Source organism: Puma concolor, chromosome C1, assembly GCF_028749965.1.
Source record: "Puma concolor isolate L17-30 chromosome C1, mPumCon1.1.hap2, whole genome shotgun sequence".
Taxonomy (NCBI): domain Eukaryota; kingdom Metazoa; phylum Chordata; class Mammalia; order Carnivora; family Felidae; genus Puma; species Puma concolor.
Window position 1 is genome coordinate 70,731,610 of NC_141674.1, and position 17,979 is coordinate 70,749,588.

Sequence of the window (17,979 nt, forward strand, 5' to 3'; positions counted from 1 at the left end):
CTCATCCATGCATGTCATAAAGTTACTAGGATGTAGGCCAGAGCCAGCCTGAATAGGACATAAAGTGAATCAGACTGTTGTTCTTTTCATCATTGCTGCAAATTAACACACACATCCAGTTTTTTATGCAGGGAGACCAGGGACAATGAGCATCGAGGGCAGCATTCAAGCAGGTGGCATGTGAAAGACAAGTGGTGGCCCCACCCTTTTGCTGGTTAGAGTTTGACTATATAAAAGACTCGGTGCTTTATCTGAATATCAGTTTCTGAAGCCACTTTCTCCCCACCTTCTGTGTTTCTCCATTACTATCTAGCAATAGATTTGCTTAGAACTGTGCTTCCCAGTGGGCCTGAGAAAATACATATTTAGAGCAGTGGTAATGCCAAGAGGAAGTTATCCACAAACACTCTAGGGAAAAAAAACAGGTCTGCACTGACAGAGCTTTCATGAGAATTTGATGAAAGCTATAGATCCTCTCTCCAGAAAAAGAAATGCATATATCAACACGCAAGCATAATTTTGCATTAAATCTCATATGTTTTTTTTATTCTTAGTCAACCCTTCCATAGATTCCAGAACTCAAGTCCCTAGAGTCTGTGTCAACCTGCTCCAGTAGTCAAGCTTACTGCTACACCTTGTGGAAAGAGCATGGGCCTGGCAGCTAGACCGGCTCCACGAGATTAACCAAGTCCATTAACTTCACTTAACGTTCATCCCGGCATTCCGTACATAAAGACAATAATAATACCACTACATAGAGTTATTGTTAGTTCTAATAGAACATATCCTTTTCACCACCACATCCCTACTGTTTTATGACTCACGTGGGGCATATCAGAGGCTCAATGCATGATCTTGAATTACTGAACATGTGTAAACCCCCAAGTATAGTGACTGACACCAACTAGGTACTCAATGTTATTTTCCATGTCTTCAATGCAGAAGCAGGAAATAAATGCTGATTCCCAGATGCTCTGTGGCTGAAAACCTCATCCCTCTCCTGGGTTGGCCATTCTAGGGCACATTTGAGCAGCAGCAGTTAAAATGAAGGTGTCAGAGGGTTCTTTAAATGACATCATTGTCAGTCATACCGGAATATTTTTTAAACGCTCTCACATATACTTTCATCTTCCATTTCTCCCATTGTCTTGTGAATTCCCCTCATTGAATTAATTGGTATTTATCCACTTGAGGGTCATCATTTCAAAGCTTATTCCTGTTTTGAGTCAGCAGACTGGAAAGAGACTTGAGAATCAAATTTATAGAGACAGAAAAAGGAATCCTAATTTTATTAGGTTTTAATTAACCAAGAAACAGAGTCAGACGTGAGCAACTTGACAACAGAGTATTACATAAGGGAGGTGCCTTCTGGAAAGAGAAGGAAGAGGGGAGCTTGTCCCATCTGGTTGGTGGAAAAGGGAAATGGGAGACACAGAGTCAAAGTGACCTTGGAGAGGCATGGCTTCAGCCTCACATCTGATAGTAGAGTGAGGGGAAAGCTGAATCCAGGCAGAGAAGGGGCTTTTATCCCATTCTCAAGGACTGTCCCAGCCGTCCTACTGGCCACCTGCAGCAAGGGCAGACAGACAGGGAGTCTGAGTTGGAGAGTGAGCCACGTTGCCCTAGGCTCTCCTGCGGCCTGGGAACAACAACAAAATAACAGTGAGAAGGCTTCTTTTGTGCCAAACTGTGTTCTAATTTCTTTACATATTAAGTCATTTAATTTTCAAAGAAAGCTATGAGGGAGTTATTATGATCTTTGTTTTACATATGGGAACACTTAGGCATAGAGAGGTTAAATAACTTGCCACATCCTATTTTCTGGCTTTCTACCAGCTAATACTTACTAAGCACGTACCCTGTGCTTTCCAAGCACAATTCTAAACACTTTTCATGCAGTCACTCCTGTAACCCTCATAAGGCTTCTACCCAGAAGGTAGGTATTATGAATAACCCCATTTTACAGAGGAGCAAATGGAGGCACAGTTATGTTAAGTAGCTTGTCTTAGGTTACTAAGCTCGTAAATGGCAGAGTTGGACATCAAACCCATCAAACCCAGGTTGGCTCCAGAGTCCGTGCTGTTAATGAAGGTTTCTTTAATTACTCTGATGAGGGACACAGAACTTAGCTGAAAATCTGGCTGTGGATTTGAGCAACAGAAACCTGTTGAGTGAGTGTCATTTGAGTGACCCTGTGGCCAATGCATACAGACTGGGCCTCTGAAATTGAGACCCGATGAGAGTCACAGCCAGACCTTAGAGGGTGCACAGAGCCAGAGCGGAGTAAAGTGAGTCCAAGTTGACAAGGAAGGGGACCAAGCTCTCCGAGAGTCTTATCTATGCAAGACAGCAGACACTGAGTTGTGTCGGCTATTAACTTCAGTGTGGACAACAGGGTAGAGGCAGAACTACCACACCTCAACAGGCACACTCACCAGGGCACACTTACTAAACTGAGCACCTCCGACTACCACCATAGGAGAGACCAGCCCAAGGACCTGCACAAGGTTAGGAGGGTCCAAGCCCTTTAACCCAATTCTACCAGGTCGCATAAGATTCTACCAGGTCACATCTGAAAAAAGAGCCGGGAGGAAAGCAAATCCGGAAGGCTGAGCGTTCACTCCCTCCAGACTGCGTTCAAAACAAGACCACTTAACCACAAAAAAAAATGAGATATTTCAGACTGGAAAGTTTAAAATAAAGCTATTTTCATCTGCAAGGCACTGGGATGAGAAGCTCATAAGGAAGATTAGATCGGTTATTGGAAATAAAGGAACTACATTTTCTTTGAACATCTGAGTGCCGTGTGAATGCGTGTGAGCTTACAGCTCCAAAGGACTCCAAGAGCCTGTCTAATGAAACACCTGCAGTATATTTATTAACAATTAGGATGAGGAAATGGACAACATACTGATCAAATTTGTGGTTGATGCGAAGCCAAGAGTTACAGTGAATGCATTAGGTGGCAGAATTCGGATCTCAAAAGCTAGCCACCAGTGAGCCACGCCTAGCCAGAACAGATTTTATCTGGATAGAGTTAAACCGAGGTACAAAGAACGAATTGTACAAAAACAGTGGCTGAAAAAGAGTGTCCAACTCTTTGAAAGTTCGCCCTATAGAAGATGGATTAGATTATGAGGTCCAAGGGAAGACGAGTAAGAGCCATTTCTTGAGTCCTTACTATGTGCCAGGTGTACATATACACCATCTCACTTAATCCTATGAAGTGCGTAGTAGTATTTCTATTCTACCGCATCAGGAAGTTGTGGTCGAGTTTGACTTCAAAGTCTAGGTTCTTTACACAAAACTGCCTCCCAACATATGGCCATCGAACTTAAGGAGGATTCTAACAGTCAGCACTTTGCCCTGAAACTAAGCTCTGGGAACAAAGTGTGACCAACCCCAGGGGTACTGTGGGTACTTGCCATAAGCAAGACTACTTATTCTGAGACTTCATGAGTCCCATCTCTGGAAATTTGCAGAAGCCATAGTCTCTGTATCAGGTGGCTTTTGCTGCAAACACCCCCCCCCCCCAAATCTGCATCTCACAACAGAAAAACCTTTATCTCACCCAGGGATCTGGGTGCCAGTAGGGTTCTGTTGGCCTCACCTCGCTTCTCATTCTGGGCTGCAAGTTCAGGGAGCAACCGCTAGCTGGGCATGTTGTTCATGTGTGGGCAGGAGCTCCAAAGCACATGTAAAGCCTCTGTTTCAGATGTGAGCATCTTCGTATTTGCTTGCACTCAGTTCTCCGCCAGAGGAGGCTCTGTGCCCGCTCAGTAGCCTGCATTTGAACCGCGGCAGAGTTCAGCCATTCCCCTGGTAGAGAAAAAAATCAGTTCTTTTTTTTTTTTTTTTAAATTTTTTTTTTCAACGTTTTTTTTTTTTTTATTTTATTTTTGGGACAGAGAGAGACAGAGCATGAACGGGGGAGGGGCAGAGAGAGAGGGAGACACAGAATCGGAAACAGGCTCCAGGCTCCGAGCCATCAGCCCAGAGCCCGACGCGGGGCTCGAACTCACGAACCGCGAGATCGTGACCTGGCTGAAGTCGGACGCTTAACCGACTGCGCCACCCAGGCGCCCCGAAAAAAATCAGTTCTTATGAATTCTCCATTGCCCATGAATGGTACTACTCCACTGAGACTTTGTTTCCTTTTACTTTTGGCTTGTTCATTTTGTTTTGCTTTTGTTTTACCTGCGAAAGAAACTATCAGAGGAAATGGCAATCTCAGAACAATCTAGAATAAAGGGGTGAGTGGAATGAGGTGAAAGGAAATGTTCCAAATCTCCCCATAGCGTCCATGCTACGATGAGTGTAGATTGTTATGTGATTGCATCTTTGGCTATGGATGCTTATTATTTACGTCTTTAAACTTTGGATACATTTCTCACATATAAGCCCCAGGGCACATTTACAAGCACTGTTGAAAGAAAAAAAAAAAAAAAAAAAAAGATTGAGAAAGCTGTGTTATCTATTTATTCCAGGGGAGATTTACTTCATTTTTTTCTTTATTTCTTTATTTCTTTCTTTATTTCTTTATTTATTTATTTGATTTATACAGCTGGGTCCAGCACAAGCCCCTGGGCACGTTCACATCAATTAAAACCACAGATAGAAGCAGAATGCTGAATACAAACAAAATCAACAATTAATGGACTATCCCCAACTGTAAAGCACTTCGGCAGAAACTTCAAATCATTCCTCCCCACGAAGCCCCTTGGGCAGGAGGCTGGGTTAACAGATGGTTAAACAATGTTAAGAGAAGACAATCCAACACGAGTACCGAGTACCGTATGTGGAGGCTGGAAGAAAGACGGTACGTGAAACCCACTGAAGAATTTATCAGCAGAGCTATCGCTTGAATTCATGAACTTAGAGCTGGAGTTGGATGTAGCAGTAATCTGGCAAAAGTGAGCAGACAGCACAGTCCTAGCAATAGAAGGAGGAGAGGGAAGAGTCAGACATTAACTAAAATGAACTTAGTGGGACTCTAGCCAATGAGAGTGATCTGGTTGGGATTAGATCAAGTTTTTGACTAAGCCACAAGTTAACTTTCCTTAATCACGTGCTACTTCACCTGAGCACCCATGTAGCTGCTATATACCGCAGTGATATCTTTGGATGGGGATGAGAATAAGGCAGGCAATTTTCGTTTCTGGTGTTACGCTTTAGTGAAAATTGGTAATATGAGATTAAGAAAAACCTACAATTGTTATTATTTTGAGGTATAACACATATACAATAAATACAAATATCTTAATAGGGCAACAAATTCTTTACTTATACATTATGGAAATATGGAACATACACAAATACATACATATACATATACAAATGAAAATATGGAACATTTCCAGCATCACCAAAGTCTCCATCAGGCCCCTTCACAGTCAATATTCCACCCCCAGAGATAATCACTATTCTGATTTCTGTCACCATAAGTTAGTCTTGACTGTTCTCAAACTTCATGTAAATGACATACAGTATGCATTCTTTTGTAGCTGGCTTCTTTCACTCAATATTGTATCTGTGTTACTTATTCATGTTGTTGCAGGTAGCAATTGTACATATTTTTATTGCTATGGGATATTATGTTGTATGAATACACTGCAATTTATCCATTCAATTGTTGATGGATTTTTGGATTGTTTTGTGTTTTGATGATGATGAGGAGGAGGAGGGTGGGAAGGAGGATGATAGAGCTGCTATGAACAGAGTAGTGCATTATAGTACATGACTATATAGCACAGGATAGTCTTTGGGCATTTATCTAGGAATGGCATTGTTGGGTCATGAGATAAATGTATGTTCAGTCTCAATATGTATTGCTAAACAATTTTCCTAACTGGCTGTACCAATTTACCTTTTCATGAAAAATATAAATGTTCAAGTTGCACCACATCCTTGTCAACACTTGGCATCATCTGTCTATTTAAGTGTACCCATCATGGTACATAGTGACATCTCACTGTAGTTTTGATTCGCATTTTCCAGATGATTATTGCACAATCTTTTATAGCCTTGTTGACCTTTTTGATATTCTCATCTGTGAAGGCCTACTTAATTTTTTTGTCCAGCACTTTATTGGGTGGTCCGTCCCTGTCTTTAAATTGAATTTTTTAGGAATTTATAATACATCATGGATATAAGTTCTAGCTGCGCGGATGTATTGTCAATTTCTTCCCTTTGTGGCTTGCATTGTCACCCTCTTAATGGTGTTTTTGATTAAAAGGAGTCTTAAATTTTATTGAAGTTCAATGTATCAATCTTTCATTTATATGGTTAGTGAATCTTGTGTCCTCTTTAAGAAATGAGAGCCTATTCCAAGGTTGTGAGATTCTTCTGTGTTTTCTTCTAGAAACTTTATTGCTCTACCTTTCACATTCAGGTCTATCCATCTCAAATAAATTATTTTTCCATATCGATATCCCATTGCACCCTTCACTGAGAGGTCCATCCTTCCCCTACCAAACTGCAATGGTGTCTTGGTTGTAGAGTAGGTGGCCATCTATGTGTGGGTATGTTTCTGCATTCTTTATTCAGTCTCTTTGGTCTATTTATCCACCTTTGCACAAATACCACACCCCAAGTCTTGATACTTCAATTTTAGCTCCACTAATCTTTAAAATTTTTTAATATTTATTTATTTTTGAAGTAGACACAGCACATGAGCGAGAGAGGGGCAGAGAGAGAGGGCGACACAGAAGCCGAAGCAGACTCCAGGCTCTGAGCTGTCAGCACAGAACCCGACACAGGGCTTGAATTCACGAGGCGTGAGATCTTGACCTGAGCCAAAGTTGGACACTTGACCGACTGAGCCACCCAGGCTCCCCTAACTCCACTAATTTTAATATCTTTATATGATTATCTTTCTCCTTTCTGTGATTTTGTTGGTTTTTCTTTTTTGTCTCTGGATCTGATTCTTGACTGAACCTATCTCTAGAGCCTAACTATTTCTCTTCCATGACTTTATTTCTTTCTCCCTGTTATGTAAGGGGGTCCCCAAAGCTACACAGTGTATGTATGATATGGGGCTCATTTGGAAAACACTTAGAAGCAGAAAAGAAGCACACTGCCCCTGAATCCATGTCTGTTCCATAAATACGTTTACATGAAAACAACAAGGCTTCAGTGAAGCAGGGCCTGCCTCAGCCAGCAGGCTGGACTTGCTCCCAGGAGCACAGCAAGACAGAACAAGCTCTGCTCCACACTGTGATACATGTTTATAGGATAGCCTAGGAAGAGCTAAAGAACACCTAGCTTCTCTAAGTGAGATCTCTAACAAAGATAGGGAAGGATCTCCAGGCTCAGAAACATTGCTAAGAAGTGTATGGACCGAGGGTCAAGGTCTTTATTCTGAGGTCCCTGGGAACAGTTTTGCCTGGCAGGACCACCAACAACCATATGTCTTTTCTCTGATCAAGCTGAGGCAGCTCTCTGCTAAGCTACCTAAAGGAGGAAGAAAATTTGCCTCCAGACCATCTGGATTTATCTGTCATCACTCCCCACTCCCTACATTCTTTACTGTTTGTTATATTTAAATTTTAGTTAGTTAACATACAGTGCAATATCAACTTCAAGAGTAGAATTCGCTGATTCATCACTTACGTAAAACATCCAGTGCTCATCACAAGTGCCCTCCTTAATACCCATCACCCATCTAGCCCATCCCCCCACCCATTTCCCTCCGTCGACCCACAGTTGTTCTCCATCACTAACAGTCTCCTGTGGTTTGTTTCCCTCTCTTCTCTTTCCCCCTGATTTCCATATGTTCATCTGTTTTTTTTTCATTGTTATTATTATTATTATTAAATTATGTTATGCACCAACATTCCTTGAACGCCTACTATGCAGTTGACATTCTACCAAGCTTTCCAGATATAAGGTTACACGATATGGTCACTGCTGTGAAAGCATCCACATTCTCATCAACAAGCATGGTATAGAGATCTAACTGAGAGGATAAGCAGTTGCCATTAGGCCCACTCCCTCTTTTAAAGTAAAGCTCAAACTTTCATTATTCTAAGATTTCAAATGTATTTATGGCTTGTACATTTGTAAAATAATTGAAGTGAGTAGTTTTTAAAATTACTTGTTGCATTATATTTGTGTCTGCTAACTTTAACTTTTTTTTTTTTCAACATTTATTTATTTTTGGGACAGAGAGAGACAGAGCATGAACGGGGGAGGGGCAGAGAGAGAGGGAGACACAGAATCGGAAACAGGCTCCAGGCTCTGAGCCATCAGCCCAGAGCCCGACGCGGGGCTCGAACTCACGGACCGCGAGATCGTGACCTGGCTGAAGTCGGACGCTCAACCGACTGCGCCACCCAGGCGCCCCTGTGTCTGCTAACTTTAAAAGCAGATGTATTTATCACTGCAAAATTTAGAAACACTTTAAATATCCAGTTGGAAGGGAATAGTTAAATAAATTATGGTAAATTAACGAGATGGAATATTAATGTAGCATTAAAAGTGATCATTAAAAAGACCAAGTAACAAAACGGAAAGTGCTCCAAATTGTGTGTATGCAAAAATACTAATATTTATGGACAAAACATGATGAAAATACAAAACATGTTGCAGTGATAAAATTTTAGCAAAACACAATTGTTTTCTCCTAAAATTTCCTTTAATACTATTATTTTTATAATAAATTTAAATCTAGGAGAAAAACAAGCTAGTCTTTATTTCCTTCTCTTTGCCCATATATATTTCCACTGTATATTGATATAGACATAAAATAAGCATTTTTTTTTTTTACTGGTGTGAATATGTATACATGTACATCAGTTCTCCTCCATCGAAAATAGATCCTATCAAAATGGACACAGGAGCAGTGCCACTCAGGACGAGCAGCAAAGGAATTCATCCTGGAGTCTTGGACTTAAGCATTGAAAATTCTCTTTGGCTCTGTCCTTTCCATTCCTAAGAGAGCAGTAGGTAATTGCACCGTTTCTTTTGAACAATAGAAACAAATGTCAAAAGCACATCCACTACCCTGTAGTACCCTGCAAGAACTGTGGCCTCTCTTGCTCCTGAAACCAGGAGCTTGGCTCTCTGGTCATGCTAAGGGAGGAGAGGGCTGGGAGCCTCTGCCCATTCCTGGTGTTCCTCTCACAGGGAGGGAGTGCCACTAGGGTAACCATCCGGCCTCTTTCTACACCCCCTCACTCCTCTCCAAGAGCAAGCCAGGTGTAGGATCTGAGCATGCAGGATCCCTCTCAAACCCCCGCTTTGCTGTAATTTACAGGATGAGGCTTTGTCTCTGTGGGGTCAGTCTTGCCCAGCCTTGTGCCACTGGGGAATACATGGGTCTCAATCTATTATTCAGGATGAGGCAGCACAGTTCACGGTTGTATTTCACATTTTGCAATACCAGTTTTATCAGTAGTAACAATGATATTTTGGTTTCCAATCTCTTTTATTCTTTTGTCTTATTTTGGGTATGCTCAGAATTCAAGCAGGTAAGACAGATGCTATTTATTGGGCCCCTTGAGCCTGCAGCCAGTTCCTTTGGGAAGCTGACTTTGAGATAGAGACTAGTGTACAAGAAGTTTATCAGGGAATGCTATTGGAATATCACCTGTGACAGAAGAGAAGGAAGCCAGATTGGGCAGAGGGAAAACAAGGCCGTCAACCAACTATATGAGGAGCTCAGGCCCTCAGATGGTCCCTTCAGAGTTCTACTTAGTTGGGATGAAGGGGCTGGGCCTTTATGCCTCTGCTTTTCACCACAGACCAATTATTGGATGCTAAGGAAGGGGGGTGACCTTGAGTGAGACTGCTCTCTTCAGCCAAGGACACTGCACTGAGAGGGCTGAGGCCTGAGGCCTTCAAGGAACAGATTTCCCAGAAGCTGGGGGAGACTCATTCCTTCTGCGGGAGATGAGGCTCCAGATTTAGCAGTGCCTGCTACAAAGCCAGTTTCCTGAGTTGTAGGTTCTCTCAAACTAGCCTAATATTCGGCAGTTTTCAAGGTCATGTGGCATACATGTATGTGTATTAACTAAATTCTCTCTGAATATGCATATATACACATATGCACATTTTATCTGGATATTACAGAGCCCTTACACTGTTAAAATGAGTTGGCAGGGGGCGCCTGGGTGGCTCAGTCGGTTGAGCGGCCGACTTCGGCTCAGGTCATGATCTCACGGCCCATGAGTTCGAGCCCCGCGTCGGGCTCTGTGCTGACCGCTCAGAGCCTGGAGCCTGTTTCAGATTCTGTGTCTCCCTCTCTCTCTGACCCTCCCCCGTTCATGCTCTGTCTCTCTCTGTCTCAAAAATAAATAAACGTTAAAAAAAAAAAATTAAAAAAAAAATGAGTTGGCAGAAATTAAACTCTAAGCAAGTCCTCAAACTGCCACTGTGGTTGTATAGTACATTCAGTCGTTCATTGGTTCCACAAGCTTTTACTGAGTGACTGTCAGGTTCCATGTATGAAGACACACGGTGCATAAACCATTCTGCCTACACCGAGGGTTCAACTCTCAGCTCGAACATTTGTTCCTACCTGAGGCCCTCTCAAAGCCCTGAATTACATTGCCCCTCCGCCAATCTATGTTCCCATATGTGATATACTTCTTCACGCTAATTTAATCATTGATACTTTTAAAATCATCTATGCCTTTGATCATCATTGCTATCGGAAACTATATCTGCCTTATTCACCACTCTGTTCACAGTGCCCTAGAGTGGTTGGCACACAGTAACGAATTAATGAAACCTGTTGAATCAATGAATGAATAAACAAACTGAAGAAATGTGTCCAATACTGTGACAGATCAAAACAGAAAAGCAAGCTGCCTGAGGGGCTCAGAAAATCTTCACAAAGGGAAAGACAATCGAACAGGCTCTCGGCAGCAGCGTAAGAGTCTGCCTGGTGAGTAAGGTGCAGGGCATTTGAGGGAAGAAAAAAGCTCTCAAGGATGCACAATCACATCAAGGTCTAGTAGGTTTAGTGATCAGTTGTTAATTCAGTGTGGCCAGAGCACAGGGTGATGAGGCTGCAGATATTAGATCAGGTTAGGGTCACGAGCTGCATGAATTAAACATTTCAGAAGAGAAAACTGGGAGTCAAATGAATGAGATCACGGGCAGAGTCAGAGCCAGGGGAGCGAAATACACAAAGGCACGAAAAGCACAATGTCCATCGGCTGATGCTGCAGCCCTCATTTCACATAAGGCAAGCCCCTCAGGACATTTGGCACTAGTTCAGAGCAGAGGGTAGAATAGCAATCTTGGAAAAAATGAAATAGAACACCCTGGTTCTGATGCCCAGCAGCAGATGGCCTACAGCTCCCATGCACCTTTTCTTTCTGAGGCGGGAATCCAGCCATCATCCCCATGAAGATTCCTCTTGCCAATGTCACAGAAAACCATCTTTTTTTCTTTGGTTGGACCAAAGTTATTTTCTAAATAAACATGAGCAGGTTCAAGAGGTGCTGAGCAAGAAGTGTGTTGGCAGCCAGGTGAGACAAGGACTTGACATGATCCAACCTCTGCACAAGCAGATTCAGCAGAAAGCAAGAAGCTGGCAGGTCACGAAGCACCCTGGAAGAGTTCTCTGGAGGAGGAATCAAAATAAATAAGTAGATAGATAGATAGCTAGATAAATGAATGAATGAATGAATAAATAAATAAATAAATAAATAAATCAATCAGGCTTGGGTTCACCGTTAACTAGGTGCAGCAGCCCCAAAGCTGAAGGGCCATCATTAACTCCATTAGCCATGCACACAAAATAAACCCGGGGAGGTAGAGGCAGGCGAAGAAAAGAAACTGGAACACCTGAGGGAATGTGCCAAGTTTCACACACTTTCTGGCCAAACCTTTGACCATGGAGATTGAACTGAATCTGATTTTTCAAAAGTGTTTGTCTAAGACTGCCAGATTAAAAGCCATTACATTTAGGATAAATTGTGGTTAAATATTTAAAAAATATTTTTAATTTATGATTATAATTAGATGCCTACATATGTGGTAGAGATCCAGAGAGATTAACTCCAGTTATCAGAATCGAGTCAAAACAAAACAAAACAAAATTTAGCAAAGTCGTGGTCCTTGATCATCATCTTCCAAATATAATTTTAAGAAGAGCATTTTCACTGCCATTTTTAGAAACTCCAATCAATTCCTAGCTCTAGGCTTCTGGAGGTTCTTATAGATCTGGCTCCTTCTCTCCTCTTTGCTTATATGCCCTAGGTTTTATTAGAATAAAATTTGTACTTAATTTTTTTAACATATATTTATTTGAGTCTCCATCCTAATCATTGTTCACACACACAGAATCTGGTTCAATACTCTTATTTTTGGAATTCTAACCAATGAAATGACCTGGGGAGGTACAGGTTTTCAAAGACTTTACAACTGCCTTTCAAAATAAAATCATACCTTCTCACCGTATTTATAAAACAGAGGAGAGTTGGGTCACCTGGGTGGCTCAGTCGGTAAAGCATCTAACTCTTGATTTCAGCTCAGGTCATGATCTCGCAGTTTGTGAGTTCCAGCCCTGCGTCCAGCTCTGCACTGATGGTTTGGAGCCTGCTTAGGATTCTCTCTCTCCCTCTCTCTCTGCCCCTCCCCTGCTCATACGTGCTCTCTCTCTCAGTCTGTCTCTCTCTCTCTCTCTCTCTCTCTCTCTCTCAAAATAAATAAATAAACTTTAAAAAAAAGAAAAGAAAAGAAAAGCAAACTCTTGTTGAAAGCAGGATGGGGAGGTGAGGGGTGAGAGCCAACAGGAGCACTGCTCACTCGGCGTCCCTTTCACTCCAGAAAAGCTTTCAGATCTCTTCGAATTCTCAGACTGGTTTTGTTGAGAAACCAGTCATGTGGCAGACAGAGGCCTGGACTAAGAATCAGAAACACTGGGCTGCAGTCATGGTGTGTCACTAATAAGAAACGGACCTTAACCACTTTTGTAGAGACTCTGGGCTCAGTCTTCCTCACCTAAAATAACAAGAGTAGAAAAAATAAATCAGAAAGCTCAGTCTAAGTAAACAAATCTTAGTATCCTGAGAACCGAAGTTTCATTCATTTGGATGAATTATGCCTCTTTTATTAAAAGCCCAAATGAAAATTTGGGCTTGTCAGAAACTTTCTGTTCTCTGATTAATAAAAGTCTCCCTTTTTTATACTCTAAGATCATTTGAAATGGCACAGTTTTTATCCACAATGGTCTTTCATCGACAGATGAATGGATAAAGAGTGTGAGGTGTGTGTGTGTGTGTGTGTGTGTGTGTGTGTGTGTGTGATGAAATATTGCCTGTCATTTCTTCTTCTTTTATTACCTATCATTTATGACAACATGGATGAATCTGGAGGGCATGTTGCTAAGTGAAATAAGCCAGTCAAAGACAAATACTGTATATCACTTATACGTGGACTCTAAAACAACAAAAGTTGAACTCCTAGAAACAGAGTAGAAAAGAAGTTGCGAAGGTCTGGAAGGTGGGTGAAATAGGGAGAGGCTGGTAAAGAGGGGTAAACTTTTGGTAACGTGAATAAGGTCTGAGTATCTAACGGGGTGACTAAAGTTGATAATATCGTGCTGTGTAATTAAAGTTTGCTATGAGATTAGAGCTTAAATGTCAAAAAAAGAGGGAAAAAGAGGAAAATATGTGAGGTGATGGATATGTTAATTAGCCTCACGGGGGAAATCCTTTCACACTGCATACATGTATCAAATCATCAAATTGTCTACCTTAAATGGCTTACAATTGTATTTGTCAATTATCGCTCCATAAAGTTGAAGCTGCATAGTTAGAATCCTATGCCTGAATGTTTTCCAGTTCTCTTAAAATTCCTTCCCTTGCACAGTTTTGCTGTGGAATTACATCTGTCTGCTCTCCTCTCCTGTTAAGATGCCAGTCCTTCTGAGATCCAGGGAACACATCCGCCAGGCCCAACCTCCTCACTCGTGGTTATCACTTTAGGCTGACGCACCATGGACACTTTTCCCCCTCAGTTTCAATCACTTCCACTTCATCAACCAATTCCCCCTTGTGGTTCAGAATTAGGTCCAGACTAACAGTTTCTCCATTCCCTTTCTCTCCCCTCCAGGAGTAGGAATTATCGGAAATTGTCGCCTCCTTTAGACATGTGGGCAGCGAAGCCAAAACCCATAATCTTCCTGGGGCTTAAAGTAGCTCACTGACCACCCCTTATCAGTTGAATGGGAATGAAAATTGGCCAATTTCTAACTTCTGAATTCTCATCAGGACAAACCCATTAATAGCATTAGCATATAGAGTGGGGCTTGCAGGAGTCACTCAGCAGCCTTCCCCTGGCCCTCAAGGATGTACTGATTCGGCTGTCATTCAATGGTCCGGACGGGCCTGTTGCTTCACTTGGAACTTCTTGTGCAACCCCTGGGTGCCTGGCACATTCTTTCTCTTAAATACAGGTGAATGAATGGGGACAAGCAAATCTGTGACGTTTATGAGAGGTCCACAGGTACAAAAGATGGCCATGCCTCCCTGATTTTTCATCACGTCTTTATTTCCCTTCACAGTTCCTAATGGAGTCTCCACTTGGATGTCCCCAGCCACTTCAAATACGCCACATACAAAATCAACATCATCTTGGTACCAAAATAGTTCGCTTTCCCAAACTCCCATTCATTATTGCTCCTGTTCTCCAGCCTCTGTGGCTGGGGTTACGTAAGACCGTTCTCTCCTCCACGACCTTTTACTTAAAACTCATGCTGCTAATATTATTGGTAATATTTATTATTGGCAAACATAAATTTGTTATCGGCAATAATTTATTATTGACAATAGGTCATGGGAAAATGTACCCACTTTCAATGTGGTTTTTTTTCTTTTAATTAAAAAAAATTGTGCAAAGCAGAGTACAAGCCAGGGAATTTTGAAGGATTCATGCATTTTGACGGTTTATTTAGCTTCTCATGAGTTCCAACCCAATCTGAGGGTTAAAGAACTGCAATTAGGGAGGTTGCCTGATAAGTGGTTTTTCAGAGAAACATTTTTGAATGTCCATTTGCTAACTGGTTTTTCTTTCTATGCCAAATGCATCAAGAGTTTGTCATATTTTAAACATAATGTAACAGGTACAAATTCCACAGAAAAGTAGACATTAGAGAAGTTTTGACCCTAGTTTTCTTAGAAATTATTAGCAGTTATTATTTTCTCCAAATCGATATCCACAACCTCGTGTGCAAAGCCACAGGGATGGCCTGGCATCTAGTCTGACTGGGGGCTAAGAAAGGAAATAGCATGGAGGCCGGGATCCCCGCTAAGCTTCAGGGTGCTCAAGGAAATCTGTGAGAACCTCTCCCTATATCTTTCCAACAGAAAGCTGAATTATTCTAAATCTCACACTGTGAGAAGGATACAAAATAATGAAGATTTTAAAAATCAACCCAGGAGCAACAGGCAAAGATTACTGCAGAGAAAGAAACCACATAATGGGCCCAAGTGGTTTCCTTGCTTCCTGGTGTCGCTGGGCGCTGGGCGAAGCTTTTGGAAGCACAAAGCCTGCTTTGGTTGCTAACATCCCACATTCAGATGCAGAACCATGCACTCCATTGGAGGCAATGCAGATTTAGAGGAGTAAACGGAGGTGCCCAGGGCTTGAGGAAAATGTGGACTTCGTTTTTGAGAGTAATGGGAATGCGAACAGGAGCCATTTGAAGTAGCAGAGACCTGAAAGAATCCTAATTGCCGGGCTCAACCTAAGATTAGAACTAGCAAAATTACTTTCCAGGTTCAAAGGGAGGGTGTCTTCAGGAATTGTAACACACGGCCAGACCCCACACTGCTGGGCAGATTGTGTTTTAATTTCAGAGCTGTGCCTCTGCACATTTTTTTATGCCTGATGAGATCTTAAAGAAAACTCTCCATTTATATGGGCCTTAGTTGTTTTCCTGTTTGTTTTTAATTGTTCTTGTTTGCTTTTTGGTTTGTTTGTTTTTGTGGGGTTGTTTTTTTTTTTTTCTTGTTGCTGTTGTTAGCTGTGGGGCAAATTATTTGGTGTTTTTTTTCCTGCGATGTGCAGAGAGGATTAATTTGGGGGTTTGGTGTTTTCCTCAGTCACTGTGGCTATTTGGAGGCAGAATAAAAAAATGCAGTATCTGTTCTTCAAAACCTTGGAAATGATCGCATTTCTGATGATCTACGGCTTTTTTTCCTACCCCCAGCAGTGATCGCATTCCTGACATCGTAAGCCACACCATTAGAAGAACTGAATCATTTGTTTGTACATTAAATCTGTTCTTCTGAGAAAAGGGGTCACTCTGGGCATTAGGTTAGGTGAAGCTGCTTGGGAATAACTTGAGAAAATTTATGAGCGACCCAGAAGAGGTCAGACTGCAGATGGAGAAGATGGGTTCTTGGGTTCTATCATGTTTGTTTTCGTTTTGTTTTCTTCTGCTGTTTTGTTTGTTGGGGGTTTTTGTCCCGCGGGTGAAGGTGATGAAAGATGCAATTGGTTCCCTGCTCAGATTCCCTCTACCGAATAGGTCCACCGGTCCTGGGCGTCTGTGATTATGGTGTACGGTGATTCACAGCAGCCCAGGCCCTAACTTCAAGACTTGTCCTTAGCAGACAAGAACCCCTTCTCACCGAGGAAATTACACTCACACACCCCTCTTGGCCCCAGCCCCCAGGAGGCAGCCCACAGTGTCTTTCTTAGAGCAAGGAGGTGGGAGAGGTTTGTGCTGCCCCTTCTGGACAACTCTGCACAGTTATTAATAATGCTCCAGAACTCCCTCTTTCAAACAGGTCAGGCTGCCAAGGCCAGACTTGCCCTTTCCCCATCTCTAGCCTCACCCTTTCACAGGTTGTTTTGTTTTGTTTTGTTTCTTGAAGAACACACTCAATAAATCAAGGGCACAGGAATGTCACAGGCTCTGATCCTTGAAAACCCAAATTAAGACAGGTGCTGGGTTGTTTTTGTTTTTGCTTTTCCTTTCTTGCCATAGATTTAATACTCTCTATAATATAGGCAAATCATTTCATGACGATGAGAAACCTAAACCAGATTATTAACTACTTAAGGGCTTACTGCTTTAGGTCCTGTGGGAAATCACTATGAGAGGCAGTTCCAGCCCACAGGGGAATGACATTTGGATGGAAAACCATAACAATGTATAAACAAATCAAATGGTAAAAGTAAATCTTTGAAGATGACACCAGCTATGTCAAGACAGCACATGATTAATCACCAAATGTGGAGACAGTTGCTACAGAATTCGGTACCACCAAAAGTCAGGTGAATTTGGTTCTGTTTTGCTTCCTGTGGGAACTGGCACGAGTTGCTTGCTTTCTCTGGGCCTCAGTTTTATTAGCAAAATGAAGGTTAATGACTGGATAACCCCACAGGCCCTTCTCAGCTCTGTACTGTGTGACCTGGTAAATGTGCTGCCTGGGGCTAAGGTGGCTTCAGGGACGAAGTCTGTGATGTCAGAGAAGGACAGAGTGCATTACAGATAAAGTGAGAACATGTACAAAAGAGCAGAAGTAGGAAAGCAAGTCCATTCGGGCGACTGGCATTAGAGCATTTTGGTAGAGCGTCTTCGGGGGGTGGTACCACCAATGGGAGCCAAATGGGAAAAGTATTTAATGCCAAGGTTAAGAAACATAGATCCTGTGCTATAAAATATAACATCATCTCATTAGCAGGGCAAGGATGGCACCCTGCCGACCTTTTCTACACCCTTAAGGCTACCTGCATATACTCTATGCAGGCATAATGTACCATCTGCAGTTTCTGGAAAATACCAAGGCCTATCATGCTCCAAGGCCTTTGCACATGCCATCCATTAGCCAAGAACACAGCCCCCTCGTTACCTCCTTATTAACCTATTTCAGAAAGAAAGAAAGAAAGAAAGAAAGAAAGAAAGAAAGAAAGAAAGAAGGAAAGAAAAGAGAAATCTCCTTTCTTAAAACTCAGTGTAACTACCATGTGCTATATGAACCCCGCCTCCCCCACGGCCACCAGGCACAACTTGTT

At 42.1% G+C, this 17,979-nt stretch overlaps 1 long non-coding RNA gene across 1 annotated transcript in view; it reads right to left on the minus strand.

The window, feature by feature from the left end:
* Window positions 1–4,099: 4,099 nt before the first annotated feature.
* The window catches only part of LOC147578126 (uncharacterized), a 40,779-nt gene continuing 26,899 nt past the window's right edge, over window positions 4,100–17,979 (minus strand). Inside the window, exon 3 of the long non-coding RNA XR_015254824.1 lies at window positions 4,100–4,932. This is a non-coding gene — a long non-coding RNA (uncharacterized LOC147578126). The remainder of the gene's footprint in view (window positions 4,933–17,979) is intronic.